The following is a 15,262-nucleotide window of genomic DNA, read 5'->3' on the forward strand; positions in this document are numbered from 1 at the left end:
TCTGTACCTGCGACAGTACTGCTCCTAGTCCCACATTGCTGGCATCAATGTACAGCAAAAAGGGTTTGTCATAATCTGGGTAGGCCAGAACTTCGTCACCTGTGAGAGCCATCTTCAATCTGGTGAAGGACCTCTCCAACTCCTCCGACCATTCAAAGGTGGAATTCTTCTGTTTGGTTTTCTTGGACTGCCCCACCAGGAGATGTTGCATAGGGGTGGCTATTTTAGTAAAGCCTTTGATGAATCTTCGGTAGTAACCTACCAGTCCAAGGAATTGGCGTACTTCATGGAGGCTGCTGGGCTTCGGCCAGTCCTGGATGACTGTGACCTTGTCAGGATCTGGTGCCACACCTTCTGCACTGACCACATGACCGAGGTACTGTACCTTGGGCTTCAGGAGGTGGCATTTGGAAGACTTCACCTTCCAAATGGACTCCAGTCACAGAACATCTTTCTTGCCAGTAGAGAAACAGAAATCGGTGAGGAGCAGAATGAGAGAGCTCCTGAAAGGTCACGTTTCCATCAGATCCACAATGAGAGTTTTGGGCCTCATGATGGCTTGTATCCCCTGTGTTCACTGGGCACAGTTTCACTCGAGCCCTGCAGAGAGAGGTCCTGTCAGCCTGGGATCGACGACAGTCTACCCTTGACAGAAGAATATCTTTATCCCCGGCAGAAAGGAGGTCACTACTTTGGTGGATTCAGCCAGGAAACCTAAAAGTGGGCGTTAATTTGATTGCCTCTTCATGGGTGGTAATAACCACGGACTCCGGCAAGTAGCGATGCGGAGCGCACCTGGTAGGAAGTATTCTCCAGGTAGAATGGCCATCGGACATGCGTTCCATGTCTTCCAACTACAGAGAACTCTACGCTGTGTCGGAAGCCATAAGATTTAATCGAGCACTGTTAAGGGGCCAGCACGTCAAGATTCTGTCGGACAATGTGACGACGGTGTCCTTCCTGTGTCTCCAGGGGGGTCCCAGACATTGAATGCTCCAGGATCTGGCAAAAGAGATTGTTTTCATGGGCATAGAAGACAGTCCGACAGCAGTTCATCTCGAGGGGTCTCAAAATGTTGTGGCGGACTACCTGAGCAGACGAAAGGTCTGACAACGAAATGGGAGCTAAACAAGGTGTTCCAGTACTTTTGTCATCCAATCCAGAAGCCGTCGACGCATTAAGTCAGAGATGATGACGGTCCCTGTCCTACGCTTTTCCCCCATAGCACTCATTCCAGCCATCCTCAGGAAGATACAGGAGGATCAGGCAAAGGTACTTCTGATCACCACGTTCTGGCCAAAAGGAAGTTGGTCTTTGCTGCTGCTAACTATGGCATTAGAAGACTTGGTTCTGCTTCCATGGAGTAAAGACCTCATCCATCAGAGCCCAGTCTTCCATCTGGATCCGGAAAGGCTTCATTTTTCAGCTTGGATCCTGAGCAGGACATCCTGAGAGCTTGGAGGCTGTCAGACCAGGTTATAACCACAATCCAGGCCAGTAGGAAGCCAGTTACTTCTGCAATATATTATAAGATCTGGAAGATCTGTTTTTAGAGTGGCAGTTCTGATTTTATTGCGGGGAAGCCCGATATCCCAAGCGTCTTAGACTTCCTTCAGGCTGGTTTTAATAAGGGGCTTAGACCCAGTACCTTAAAAGTCCAGATAGCGAAGTTAGGCCGGGGTCAGACTTGCGAGAAACTCGCACGAGTCTCGCATCTCAATACCCGGCACTGCTACCGGCACGTGGGACCAGAGTGCTCAGCTGGAAATACATGCAGCTGAGCGCTCCGGTCCAGAGTACTGGTGGCAGTGCCGGATATTGAGATGTGAGACTCATGCAAGTTTCTCGCAAGTCTGACCCCGACCTTAAGCACTTTCTTTGCCTACTCTCTGGCCACTCTCCCATGGGTAATAAGGTTTGTCAGGGCAATCCAGCGTCTGTGCCCCACAATCAGGTGGTCAGTTCCCTCCTGGGATCTTAATTTGGTCCTTAGGTCCCCATGTTCGAATCCTTATGTCCCTGGGGAAAAGATGTCCATTTCACAGTGTACCGTAAAAACAGCATTTTTGGTAGCTGGTACTACAGGAAAACATGTAGGGGAGATTCAGGCCTTGTCCATTCGGGACCCATATCTTCAGATTTGGGATGACCGTATAATCCTAAAATTAGAACGCCTTTTGTACCAACCAAGAAATTGTTCTACCCTCGTTCTGCAAAAACCCCTCAAATGAGAAGGAGCGGCCCTTCACAAGTTATATGTCAAACAGGTTGTCATTATTATTTTTTTTTTATTATTATTATTTATTTATATAGCACCATTGATTCCATGGTGCTGTACATGAGAAGGGGTTACATACAAATTACAGATATCATTTACAGTAAACAAACTAACAAAGACAGACTGATACAGAGGACCCTGCCCTTTCGGGCTTACATGCTACAGGATGGTGGGGAAGGAGACAGTAGGTTGGTGGGTTGCAGCAGTTTCGGTGTTGGTTGAGGTGAGATCACCGGTAGTGGTGAGAGAGAAGGAGGTAGCGGGGTCATTGCAGGCTGTAGGCTTTCTTGAAGAGGTGGGTTTTCAGGTTCCGTCTGAAGGATCCAAATGTGGTTGATAGTCGGATTTGTTGGGGCAAAGAATTCCAGAGAATAGGGGCTATTCGGGAGAAGTCTTGGAGGCAGTTGGGTGAGGAGCGAATAACTGTGGAGGAGAGGAGATTACATGAGGGAAGGTATTGGGAGATTAGTTCAGAGACATGTTATAGATGGCCTTGTAGGTCAGTATTAGTAATTTGAACTGTATACGCTGAGGGAATGGGAGCCAGTGAAGATATTTGCAGAGGGGAGAAGCGGAGGAGTAGCGAGGAGAGAGATGAATTAGTCGGGCGGCAGAGTTAAGGATAGACTGGAGAGGTGCGAGGGTGTTAGCAGGGAGACCGCAGAAAAGGATGTTGCAGTAGTCGAGGCGGGAGATGATGAGGACATGCACAAGCATTTTAGGAGACTGAGGGTTGAGGAAAGGACGGGTTCTGGAAATATTTTTGAGCTGGAGGCGACATGAGGTAGAAAGAGCTTGGATGTGCGGTTTGAAGGACAGGGCAGAGTCAAAGGTTACTCTGAGGCAGCGGACTTCCGGTACTGGGGAAAGTGTGATGTCATTAATTTTTATAGCTAGGTTGGGTAAGGAAGATCTGAGAGATGGAGGAAAGATGATGAGTTCAGATTTGTCCACATTGAGCTTGAGGAAGCGAGAGGAGAAGAAGGAGGATATGGCTGATAGACACTCTGGGATTCTGGACAGCAGAGAGGTGACGTCTGGGCCAGAGAGGTAGATCTGGGTGTCATCAGCATAAAGATGGTAGTGGGAATCCGTGGGACTTTATGAGTTGCCCCAGACCAAGTGTATAGACTGAGAAGAGTAGGGGTCCTAAAACAGAGCCTTGGGGGACTCCAACAGGGAGAGGATGGGATGACGAGGTGGTGTGGGAGTGGGAGACGCTGAATGTTGGAAAGGTATGAGGAGATCCAGGATAGGGAAAGGCCTTTGATGCCAAAGGAGGAGAGGATCTGTAGTAGGAGGCAGTGGTCAACTGTGTCGAATGCAGTGGACAGGTCTAGAAGCAGGAGTATAGAGTATTGTCCATTTGATTTGGCTGTAAGTAGGTCGTTAGTAATTTTGGTCAGGGCTGTCTCAGTGGAGTGATGGGGGTGGAAACCAGATTGTAGATTGTCAAAGAGCAAGTTAGATGATAGGTGGGAGGAAAGTTCAGCATGGACGTGCTGTTCCAGGAGTTTGGAAGCGAATGCGGGCAACGATATTGGGCGATAGCTGGACATAGCGGTTGGGTCGAGGGTTGGCTTTTTAACCCCTTTCTGCCATAAGACGTACTATCCTGTCCATGTGCCCTGGGATTTAATCCCCAGGGATGGGATAGTACGTCTAGCGCGATCAGCGGCGCCCACGTGGTGAGCCCCGCTGATCGCGGCCGGGTGTAGCTGATTATCACAGCTGACACCCGGCACAATGTGTCAGGGGCGGTCCGTGACCGCCCCAGACATGTTAACCCCTTGTACACCGCGATCAAACACGATTGCAGTGTAGCGGGGGTTAAAGAGAAGCATCGGCAGGGAGGGGGCTCCCTCCGTGCATCCCTGAGCCCCCCACGGCAGCGCAATGTGCAGCGCTGCTGCGGGGGGCTCTTTCCCTACAGGCCCCTGCATCCAAGATGGCGACGGGGACCTTCGGGGGCCTGTAGGGAGCTGACTTCCTCACTGCCTGCAAAGCGCAGGCATGAGGAAGTCTGCAGCAGTGCCTGTGACAGATCGCCGATCTGTCACAGTGACCGATCAGCGATCTGTCACAGGACAGTGATGTCCCACCTGGGACAATGTAATGAAGTTAAAAAAATTAAAAAAAAATGTAAAAATAATTTTTAAAAAATCGCTAAATAAATTAGTAAAAAAAAAAAAAATATTCCCCAATAAATTCATTTTTTGAAAATAAAAAAAACAAAACAATAAAAGTACATATATTTGGTATCGCCGCGTCCGTAACGACCCGCCCTATAAAACTGTCCCATTAGTTAACCTTCTTAGGGAACCGCTTAAAAAATAAAAATAAAAAAGAAGCAAAAAATAATGATTTATTATCATACTGACGAACAAAAAGTGCAATAACGCGTGATCAAAAAGACGCATATAAATATTCACGGTACCACTGAAAACATCATCTTGTCCCGCAAAAAAGACCCGCAATACAGCATCATTAGCGAAAAAATACAAAAGTTATAGCTCGCAGAATAAAGCCATGCAAAAATAATTATTTTTTATATAAAATAGTTTTCATTGCATAAAACCGCCAAAACATAAAAAAAGACCTAAATGAGGTATTGCTGTAACCGTACTGACCCGAAGAATAAAACCGCTTTATCAATTTTACCGCACGTGGAACGGTGTAAACGCACCCCCCAAAAGAAATTCATGAAACGCTGGTTTTTGCTCATTCTGCATCCCAAAAATCGGAATAAAAAGCGATCAAAAAATGTCACGTGCCCGAAAATGGTACCAATAAAAACGTCAACTCGTCCCGCAGAGAATATGACCTCACATGACTCGGTGGGTCAAAATACGGAAAAATTATAGCTCTCAATATGTGGTGATGCAAAAACTATTTTTACAATAAAAAGCGTCTTTTAGTGTGTGACAGCCGCCAAACATAAAAACCGCCATAAATAGTAAATCAAACCCCCGTTATCACCCCCTTAGTTAGGGAAAAATAATAAAATAAAAAAAATGTATTTATTTCCATTTTCCCGTTAGGGTTAGGGTTAGGGCTAGGGTTAGGGCTAGGGTTAGGGCTGAGATTAGGGTTAGGGGTGTGTTGGGGTTAGGGTTGGAGTTATAATTGGGGGGCTTCCACTGTTTGGGCACATCAGGGGCTCTCCAAATGCAACACGGCGTCTGATCTCAATTCCAGCCAATTCTGCGTTTAAAAAGTCAAATGGTGCTCCTTCCCTTCCAAGCTCTGCCATGCGCCCAAACAGTGTTTTACCCCCACATATAGGGTATCAGACTACTCAGGACAAATTGCAAAACAACTTTTGGGGTCCAATTTCTCCCGTTACCCTTAGGAAAATAAAAAATTGGGGGCAAAAATATCATTTTTGTGGAAAAAAATGATCTTTTTATTTTAACGCCTAGGCGTTATAAACTTCTGTGAAGCACTTGGGGCTTCAAAGTGCTCACCACACATCTAGATAAGTTCCGTGGGGGGTCTAGTTTCCAAAATGGGGTCACTTGTGGGGAGTTTCAATAGTTTAGGTACATCAGGGGCTCTTCAAACGCACATGACACCCGCAGACCATTGCATCAAAGTCTGCATTCTAAAACGTCACTACTTCCCTTCCGAGCCTCGACGTGTGCCCGTACAGTAGTTTTCTCCCACATATGAGGTATCAGCCTACTCAGGACAATTTGGAAAACAACTTTTGGGGTCCAATTTTTCCTTGTACCCTTGGGAAAATAAAAAAATTGGGGACTAAAAGATGATGTTTGTTGAAAAAATACGATATTTTTACTTTCACGCCCGGTCATTATAAACTTCTGTGAAGCCCTTGGGGGTTCAATGTGCTCACCACACATCTAGATAAGTTCCTTGGGGGGCCTAGTTTCCAAAATGGGGTCACTTGTCGGGGTTTTCCACTGTTTAGGTACATCAGGGGCTCTCCAAAAGCAACATGACACCCGCAGACCATTCCATCAAAGTCTGCATTCCTTAATGTCACTGCTTCCCTTCCGAGCCCCGACGTATGCACATACAGTAGTTTTCTCCCACATATGAGGTATCAGCGTACTCAGGACAAATTGGACAACAACTTTTGGGGTCCAATTTTTCCTTGTACCCTTGGGAAAATAAAAAAATTGGTGACTAAAAGATCATGTTTGTGGAAAAAATACGATATTTTTAAAGTCAAAGGGCGCTCCTTCCCTTCTAAGGACTGTCATGCACCGAAACAGTGGTTCCACCCACATATCAGGTATCAGCGTACTCAGGACAAAATGCACAATAACTTTTGCAGTCCAATTTCTCCTCTTACACTTGGTAAAATAAAAAAAATTGAACCTGAAATATTTTTTTTGTGAAAAAAAGTTAAATGTTCATTTTTTTTAAATATTCAAAAAATTCCTGTGACGTACCTTAAGGGTTAATAAACCTCTTGAATATGGTTTTGAGCACCTTAAGGGGTGCAGCTTTTAGAATGGTGTGACTTTTGGGTATTTTCTATCATATAGACCCCTCAAAGTGGCTTCAAATGTGATGTGGTCCGTAAAAATAAAATGGTGTTGCAAAAATGAGAAATCGCTTGTCAATTTTTAACCCTTATAACTTCCAATCAAAAAAAAATTTTGGTTCCAAAATTGTGCTGATGCAAAGTAAACATGTGGGAAATGTTATTTATTAAGTTATTTGTGTGCCGTATCTCTTAGATTTAAGGGCATAAAAATTCAAATTTAGAAAATTGCGAAATTTTCAAAATTTTCGCCAAATTTCCATTTTTTTCACAAATAAACGCAAGTTATATGAATGAAATTTTACCACTATCATCAAGTACAATATGTAATGAGAAAACATTGTCAGAATCACTGGGATCCATGGAAGCATTTCAGAGTTGTAACCTCATAAAGGGACAGTGGTCAGAATTGTAAAAATTGGCCCGGTCATGAACATGCAAACCACCCTTGGGGCTTAAGGGGTTAAGGATAGGCATGATTGTGGCATGTTTGAAAGCAGAAAGGAAGGTATCGGACGTTAGTGATAGGTTGAAGTGGTGGGTTAGGCATGGGATAAGTGTGGTGGTGAGGTTGGAGAGGAGGTGGGATGGGATGGGATAGGATAGAGTGCACATGTTGTGAGGTGCGATTTGCAGAAGAGACAACTAAGCTCCCCTTCAGTGATGTTGGAGAGTGAGGTTATGGGGTTTGGGCATTGGTCTGGTATACAAAGGGGTTGTGGTGGTTGAGTGATGAAGACTTGCCTTGTTTGGTCAATCTTGTTTTTGAAGTGTGTAGCAAAGTCCTTGGCAGAGATGAGGGAGGTTGGAGGACGTAGTGGTGGGCGGAGGAGGGAGTTAAAAGTTTTGAATAGCTGTTTGGGGTTGTAAGATAGGGAAGATACGAGGGTTGTGAAGTAGGCCTGTTTAGCAGAGGTGAGGGCAGATTTGAAATCAAGTGTTGCCTGTTTGAATGTGGTGAAGTCATCTTGCGAATTTGTTTTCTTCCAGCACCGCTCTGCAATCCTGGACACTTGCTGGAGCTTTTTAGTGGTGTTGTTGTGCCAGGGTTGTCTGTTGATACGTCGCATTCTGCCATGAACGAGAGGGGCAAACACGTCAATAGCTGATGCGAGAGTGGCATTGTAGAAAGCAGTAGCACTGTGTGTTATGGAGTGAGGATATGGATGCCAGTGGTAGAATAGAGTCAGAGAGCGCTTGGGTGTCTAGGTGCGCAAGGTTTCTGCGGGGGTGTGCATGTTGCTGGACCTGGGTGCCTGGTGAGGAGGACAGGGATGAGAAAGTGAGTAGATGGTGGCCAGATAGAGGGAGAGGGGAGGTGGTGAAGTTAGAAAGAGAGCAGAGACGGGTGAAGACCAGGTCTAATGTGTGTCCGTCTGTGTGGGTGGCTGAGGAGGACCACTGAGTAAGTCCAAAGGATGAAGTAAGGGACAGGAGTTTGGAGGCTGCTGACTGAAGGGTATCAGTGGGGATGTTGAAGTCACCCATGATGATAGTGGGGGTGTCAGTTGAAAGAAAATGAAGAAGCCAGGTAGAGAATTGGTCAATGAAGGCAGTGGTCGGGCCTGGAGGTCGGTATATGACAGCCACTTGGAGGTTGGAGGGAGAGTAGATGAGGACAGAGTGGACTTCAAAAGAGGGGAGGATTAGGGAGGGAAGAGGTGGGATTGGGTTGAAGGTGCAGTTGGAAGAAAGGAGAAGACTCACTCCTCCACCGTGTCTGTTGCCAGGGTGAGGAGTTTGGGTGAAGTGGAGGCCCGCTGTAACACAGCGCAGCAGGGGAGGCGGTGTCAGAGGATGTCAGCCATGTTTCTGTGAGGCCGAGGAAGGCAAGATTGCAAGAGAAAAAGAAGTCATGAATCACATGGAGCTTATTGCAGATGGAGCGGGCATTCCAAAGTGTTCCCGAGAGAGGGAGCAGGGGGTTGAGTGTCAATGGCACAGGTTTTAAGTTGGAAAGATTGCGGTAGTTCTTATTAGATAGGGAGCGGTAGGAAGGGGTATTAATGGGGGTATGAGCTGTGGGGGTCCAGGATTGGGAGATATGTCACCAGCAGTGAGGAGAAGCAGAGAAAGGGAGAGCAGATGGGAGAAGGAGAGTGGGCAGCTTGTTTTATGTTTCATTCAGACAGATTTGAGATTGATTAGCAGTTCAGCAGAGGAGGTCAGGTGGGGAGGGAAGAGGGAAGGGGAGATGATTATTTGGTTAGAGGGTGCTGGGGTTTAGGGATAGCGAATAACTGCCATAGTAATAACTGCATCTTCAGATACTTATGCTGCAGGGAGACACACGTGCCTGACCCGCACACGTGCCCCCCTAGGCGGCATCTGAATATATAGGACTGAGTAGAGGATCAGGTGAGAGGGATTGTGGGAACTGATTTGGAATAAATTACCAATTGCCTAGCACACCAGGGGAGGTTAGACAATCAAAGGCACAGGGCCTGGCTACATCCATATGCTACTAACACCTTACACCTGATAACATCTCTACTGGCCCCAACATGGCTGGACAGCAGTAAGTATTGAGTTCAATGCAACAAATGAATTTAGCAAACATTCAGTAGGCACTGTTATATACCATTAAATGAAAGTTTGCACTAGATGACAGCAAACAGGGAATGTAGCAGGAGCAGAGATTGTACCATTAAAAGAAAGGATTACATAGAAGCCACTTGTAGTTGGAGGCAGGACCATAACTTGTTCCTCTTGTTTGGGGGAAAGAATAGAGGGAAGAAAGACTGGGCATGTGCAGTAGTTCTCTGCGGCTCCCATGCCCAAGATTCTCAGCCCCGCAGTGTGAATAAATCATAAGCGACTGTGGGGCGGGATCTCTGGCAGCGCGTCCACGCAGGTGCGATAGCCAGGCCATGAAGTGATGTGAGAGAACAGGCAGCGCTAACTGCGCATGCCCAAGAAAATATATTACAGCGCAGGCGCCAGCATTTGAATTGAACACAGAGGAGGCGGAGCAAAGACATAAGGAGGAAATGAATGATGGATGCGAGACATCGGTGTCAGAGGGGGAAAGACCTGCCCCCCGGTCAAAATTCTGGCATGTCTGACTAATTTTAAAAACTCTTATTTCGGCGGTGGAAGGGACGCTAAATAATGAGCCACCTTGACATAATGCAGCATTAGTGCTGCACAAGGTGGCTCTTTTACTTAAAAATGCCTGGGGGGGTGACAGGTTCCCTTTAAGAGCCCACTCGGCTAGAGTGGTATCAACCTCCTGGGCCAAGAGGGTTGGGGGCATCAGTAGACCAAATTTTTAAGGCCTCAACCTGGGCTAGGCTTAATACATTTTGCAGTCATTACAAATTAGACATGTTATCTAGCTAACAGACTGCATTTGGGAGAAAAGTTCTCCAGGCAGTAATCCCACCCTGAGGAGGTACTTTGGTATTCTCCATGGTGCTGTCAGGAAGGACGTCCTGGAAAATAGGTATTAGACCTACCGGCAATTATGTTTCCAGGAATCCATCCTGACAGCACCATTAGTTCTCTCCCTGATTATGTTATGTCATATGTTGTAATATGATATTGTTTAATAAATGTGTTAAGTTGCTTCATCCATGGTGTGGTACTTGTTAAAACACTGAGGGAATTGGGGTGGGGAGGGGCCTTTTAACCTCTTGTGTACTTTCTTGTCCCTGTAAGGAGGAAGAGGACGACCTCCATGGTGCTGTCAGGATGGACACCTGGAAACATAATTACCGGTAGGTCTAATACCTATTTTTGGATCCAAGGGATGCAGACAGTTAGTCAAATGACCTCCAAACTCAGGATACAAGCCATAGTACACTCTGAAGACCGTGAAGCATGGTGGTGCAAGCGTCATAATATAGGCATGTTTCTCTTACTATGGTGCCGGACCTATTTACTGCATACCCGGGATCAAGGACCAGTTTGCATATATTAAAATACTTGAAGAGGTCATGTTGCCTTACACTGAAGAGGATATGCCCTTGAAATGGGTGTTTGAACAAGACAACAACGGTAAACACACCAGTAAACAAGCAAAATCTTGGATCCAGTCCAACAAAATTGAGGTTTTGGAGCGGCCAGCCCAATTCCCAGACCTTAATCTGATAGAACATTTGTGGGGCGACATCAAAAATGCCGTTTCTGAGGCAAAGCCAACAAATACCAAAAAATTGTGGGACGTAGTCCAAGCGTCCTGGGCTGGAATAACAGCTGTCAGGGGCCAGAAGTTGGTTGACTCTATGCAACATAGATGTGAAGCAGGTGTATAAAAGTGTGAGTATACAACTAAATATTAGGTTAGTGATTCACAGGAATGCTAAATCCACAAAAACAATACATATTGTGACTTTGTAAAGACAATTGCAGACGCTGCTATTTTTTAGAACAGCACAATGTTCATTTTTTTGCTATTTTCAGTAAAGTTGTTAAAATTATCTACATTTCTCTTCATGTTTTAAATTAGAAAACAGTGTGCAATATTCCCAATGCTGGAAATAAAAACTAGTATGAAGATTTTGTGCATAACTCATGTTTTTGAACACACTGCTATTATTTTGAACACTACTGTATTGGGGTCGCTGACTTGGTGCAGATCTGCCCCTCTGGGAACGTTTTATACACATATTTTTTATATGGTCGAGATTGTAAGATTCAATTAAGAAATTATTAGTTTTAATCCAAATTAATTTTAACTACAATTTACATAAACATATAGTAATCAGAAAGTTTTTTTTAGATATACTGTCACTATTCAAATGGAAAAAATACTATTGATAAAATCTTACCATAAGACCTACAGACCCATCCTTATGAATGCCTGTCACCTGCCCGTTTGGTAGAATATCCCATGGGATCAATTTATGCTATTAAATCCATAGACAGCCTCTTCTGACCTTAGCACTCCGGTATCTTCAGTATTAGATCAGATAGACATGGTGGACAGCAGTGTGAGCAGTCTCCTCTTTCTGAATCAACCCTGGTATCTCCAGTGTAAGATCACATAGATAGGACACACACAAGTTTTAGTGGCCTTTTCTTACCGCAGCACCTCTGGGATCTCCAGTAGTATTAGTGGAGCACATCTTCCTATACATGAAGGAGGGCGCAGCGTCCTGCTGCACATGCTCGCAGGTACCTGTCCTCACATTCTAGGACAGGTTTCTGTCAGTTTAAGAGGATGGCAGCCATTTTAATTTTGTAGTGATTACCTCCTTAGACAAAATTATTATGATTTGATAATTAAAGGGAACCTGTCACCTCTTTTTCCCTCTATAAAAATGTGGCCACCGCCTTTCAGGGCTTAGGCTGGGATCACATTGCGTTAGGGTCAATCCGCTAGTGCTATCCGATACATAGTGGCGCAAACACTATCTAACAGATCCGTTAGCACAGCCATTGACTGCAATGTTAATGACGCATACTAACGCATGCCGTTATTTCCTAACGCTCCCTCGAACGCTGCTTGCAGCGTTTTTGGGTGCGTTGGTATTAATGCACAGCGAACGGACCCATTCGCTGTGCATAGGAATGTATGGGCTAACGCATGGTAGCACTAGGTACTGGAGCGCTACCATGCGTTAACGCATACAGTTAGTGCTATGGCGCTAAAGATTCCAAAAATGACATTAACGTTAGGCACTGTGAACCTAGCCTTATCTACAGTATTCTATAATGCTGTAGATAAGCTCCCGGTCCGACCTGAAAGATAAGAAAAATAAGTTTTACTATACTCATCCAGGGAGGCGGTCCGTTGCAGGCCGGTCTAATGGGTGTCGCAGGTCTAGGTCCGGCACCTCCCATCTTCATGCGATGTCGTCCTCCTACTTGCTTTGTGTCGCACTCCTGCGCAGGTGTAACTCTCTGCCCTGTTGAGGGCAGAACAAAGTACTACTGCAGTGCGCAGGCGCTGGGCCTCTCTGACCTTTCCCGATGCCTGTGCACTGCAGTACTTTGCTCTGCCCTTAACAGGGCAGAGAAGTACGCCTGTGCTGGAGCTCAATGCCGGGGAGCTATGAATCAAGCAGGAGAGCGGCGTCACAAGAAGATGGGAGGCGCCGGACCCGGACTGCGACACCCATAAGACCAGACCGCATCGGACCGCCCCCCTGTGAGTATAATAAAACTTATTTTTCTTATCTTGCAGGTCGGACCGGGGGCTTATCTACAGCATTATAGAATGCAATTTTCAAACTTTGAATTTTAATGCCCTTAGATCACAGAGATATATCACACAAAATAGTTAACGGATAACATTTCCCACATGTCTACTTTACATCAGCACAATCTTGGAGCCAAAAATTTTTTATCTTAGGAAGTTATAAGGGTTAAAAGTTGACCAGCGATTTCGCATTTTTACAACAAAATTTGCAAAACCATTTTTTTAGGGACCACATCACATTTGGAGTCCCTTTAGGGGTCTATACGATAAAAGATGCCCAAAAGTGACATCATTCTAAAAACTGTATACCTCAATGTGCTTAAAGCCACATTCAAGAAGTTTATTAACCCTTCAGATGCTTCACAGGAATTTTTGGAATGTGGAAAAAAAATGAACATTTAACTTTTTTCACAAAAAAATTGCTTGAAACTTTTTTATTTTTACAAGGGTAGCAGGAAAATCTGGACCCCAACATTTGTTGTGTAATTCCTCCTGAACATGCTGATACCCCATATGAGGGAGAAAACTACTCTTTGTGTGCACGGCAGAGATTGGAAGGGAAGGAGCGTCATTTGACTTTTTGAAAGTAAAATTTCTTGGAATCCTTAACAGACGTCATGTTTCATTTAGAAAGCCCCTGATGTGCCTAAACAGTGGAAACCCCCCACAGTTGACCACATTTTGGAAAGTAGACCCCTCAGGGAATGTATTTAGCTGTGTGGTGAGCATATTGAAGACCAGGTACTTCACAGAAGCTTATAACCTTGAGCCATGAAAATTAAAAAAAAAATCACATTTTCCATTTTGGCCACAAATTTAGCATTTTCATAAGGGTAAAGGGAGAGATTGCACCATACAATTTGTTGTGTAATTGCTCCTGAGTACGTCCGTAACCCAAATGTGGGGGAATACTATGTTTGAGGCACAGTGCAAAGCTCAGAAGTGAAGAAGCGCCATACTGGAGTTCAGATTTTGCTGGAATGGTTTGAGGGTGCCATGTCACATTGGCAGAGCGTAAGTACTGTGAAGGATAAATTTCAGCTCACCTTTAGTAAGTTCATGAGAACTGATTGAAAGCTCCGAGCACGGACACGTCTCTGCCAAGACGTATATGGAAGTCCAGAAAAGAAAAGAAAGGTCCAGCTCCAGGAGATAAAATCCAGAAATTTTGATTGAATCATGAATAAAAACAGATTCATGGCTGCTGTGATCAAATATCGGCAAACAAATTGAGTTACCGCGTGGGGATATTTCCAAAGATCTCTGTACGTGTATTGTAACTACACAATAGGTGGTTACTGTCCTCCCAGCAGGCTGCTTAACACCACTATTCATTTGAGTATTGGCGCCAGTGGACTCCTTTTCTTTCTGATATCTTATTCCATTTGCCTATATATTTCTCACATCTTTCAGCTAACTTGGCTTTTACCAACTATGTACAAGTTACTTGCTCCTGCCCATAGAGCTTCATGTATAATTATCTTTGTGTTACACTTTATTCAAAATCAATTTGGCGATGTCCCTTGATCTATTACTTTACAGGTGCATCTCACAAAATTAGAATATCATCAAAAAGTTAATTTATTTCAGTTCTTCAATACAAAAAGTGAAACTCATATATTATATAGAGTCATTACACGCAGAGTGATCTATTTCACGTGTTTATTTCTGTTAATGTTGATGATTATGGCTTACAGCCAATGAAAACCCAAAAGTCATTATCTCAGTAAATTAGAATACTTTATAACACCAGCTTCAAAAAATTATTTTAAAATCCAAAATGTTGGCCTACTGAAGTGTACTGTATGTATACTACATGCACTGAATACTTGGTCGGGGCTCCTGTGGCATCAATTACTGCATCAATAACAATAATAATCTTTATTTATATAGCGCCAACATATTCCGCAGCACTTTGCATTTTAACAGTTTCAAAACACAAGTCATAAGTAATGTGGCGTGGTATGGATGTGATCAGCCTGTGGCACTGCTGAGGTGTTATGGAAGCCCAGGTTGCTTTGATAGCAGCCTTCAGCTCATCTGCATTGTTGGGTCTGGTGTCTCTCATCTTCCTCTTGATAATACCCCATAGGTCAGGCGAATTTGCTGGCCAACCAAGCACAGTGATACTGTTGTTTATAAACCAGGTATTGGTACTGTTATCAAAGCAACCTGGGCTTCCATAACCCCTCAGCAGTGCCACAGGCTGATCGCTTCCATGCCACGCCGCATTGATGCAGTAATTGATGCAAAAGGAGCTCCGACCAAGTATTGAGTGCATTCACTGAACATACATTTCAGTAGGCCAACATTTTGGATTTTAAAA

This window comes from Dendrobates tinctorius, unplaced genomic scaffold, assembly GCF_039654945.1.
Source record: "Dendrobates tinctorius isolate UK_male_01 unplaced genomic scaffold, ASM3965494v1 ptg000803l, whole genome shotgun sequence".
NCBI lineage: Eukaryota > Metazoa > Chordata > Amphibia > Anura > Dendrobatidae > Dendrobates > Dendrobates tinctorius.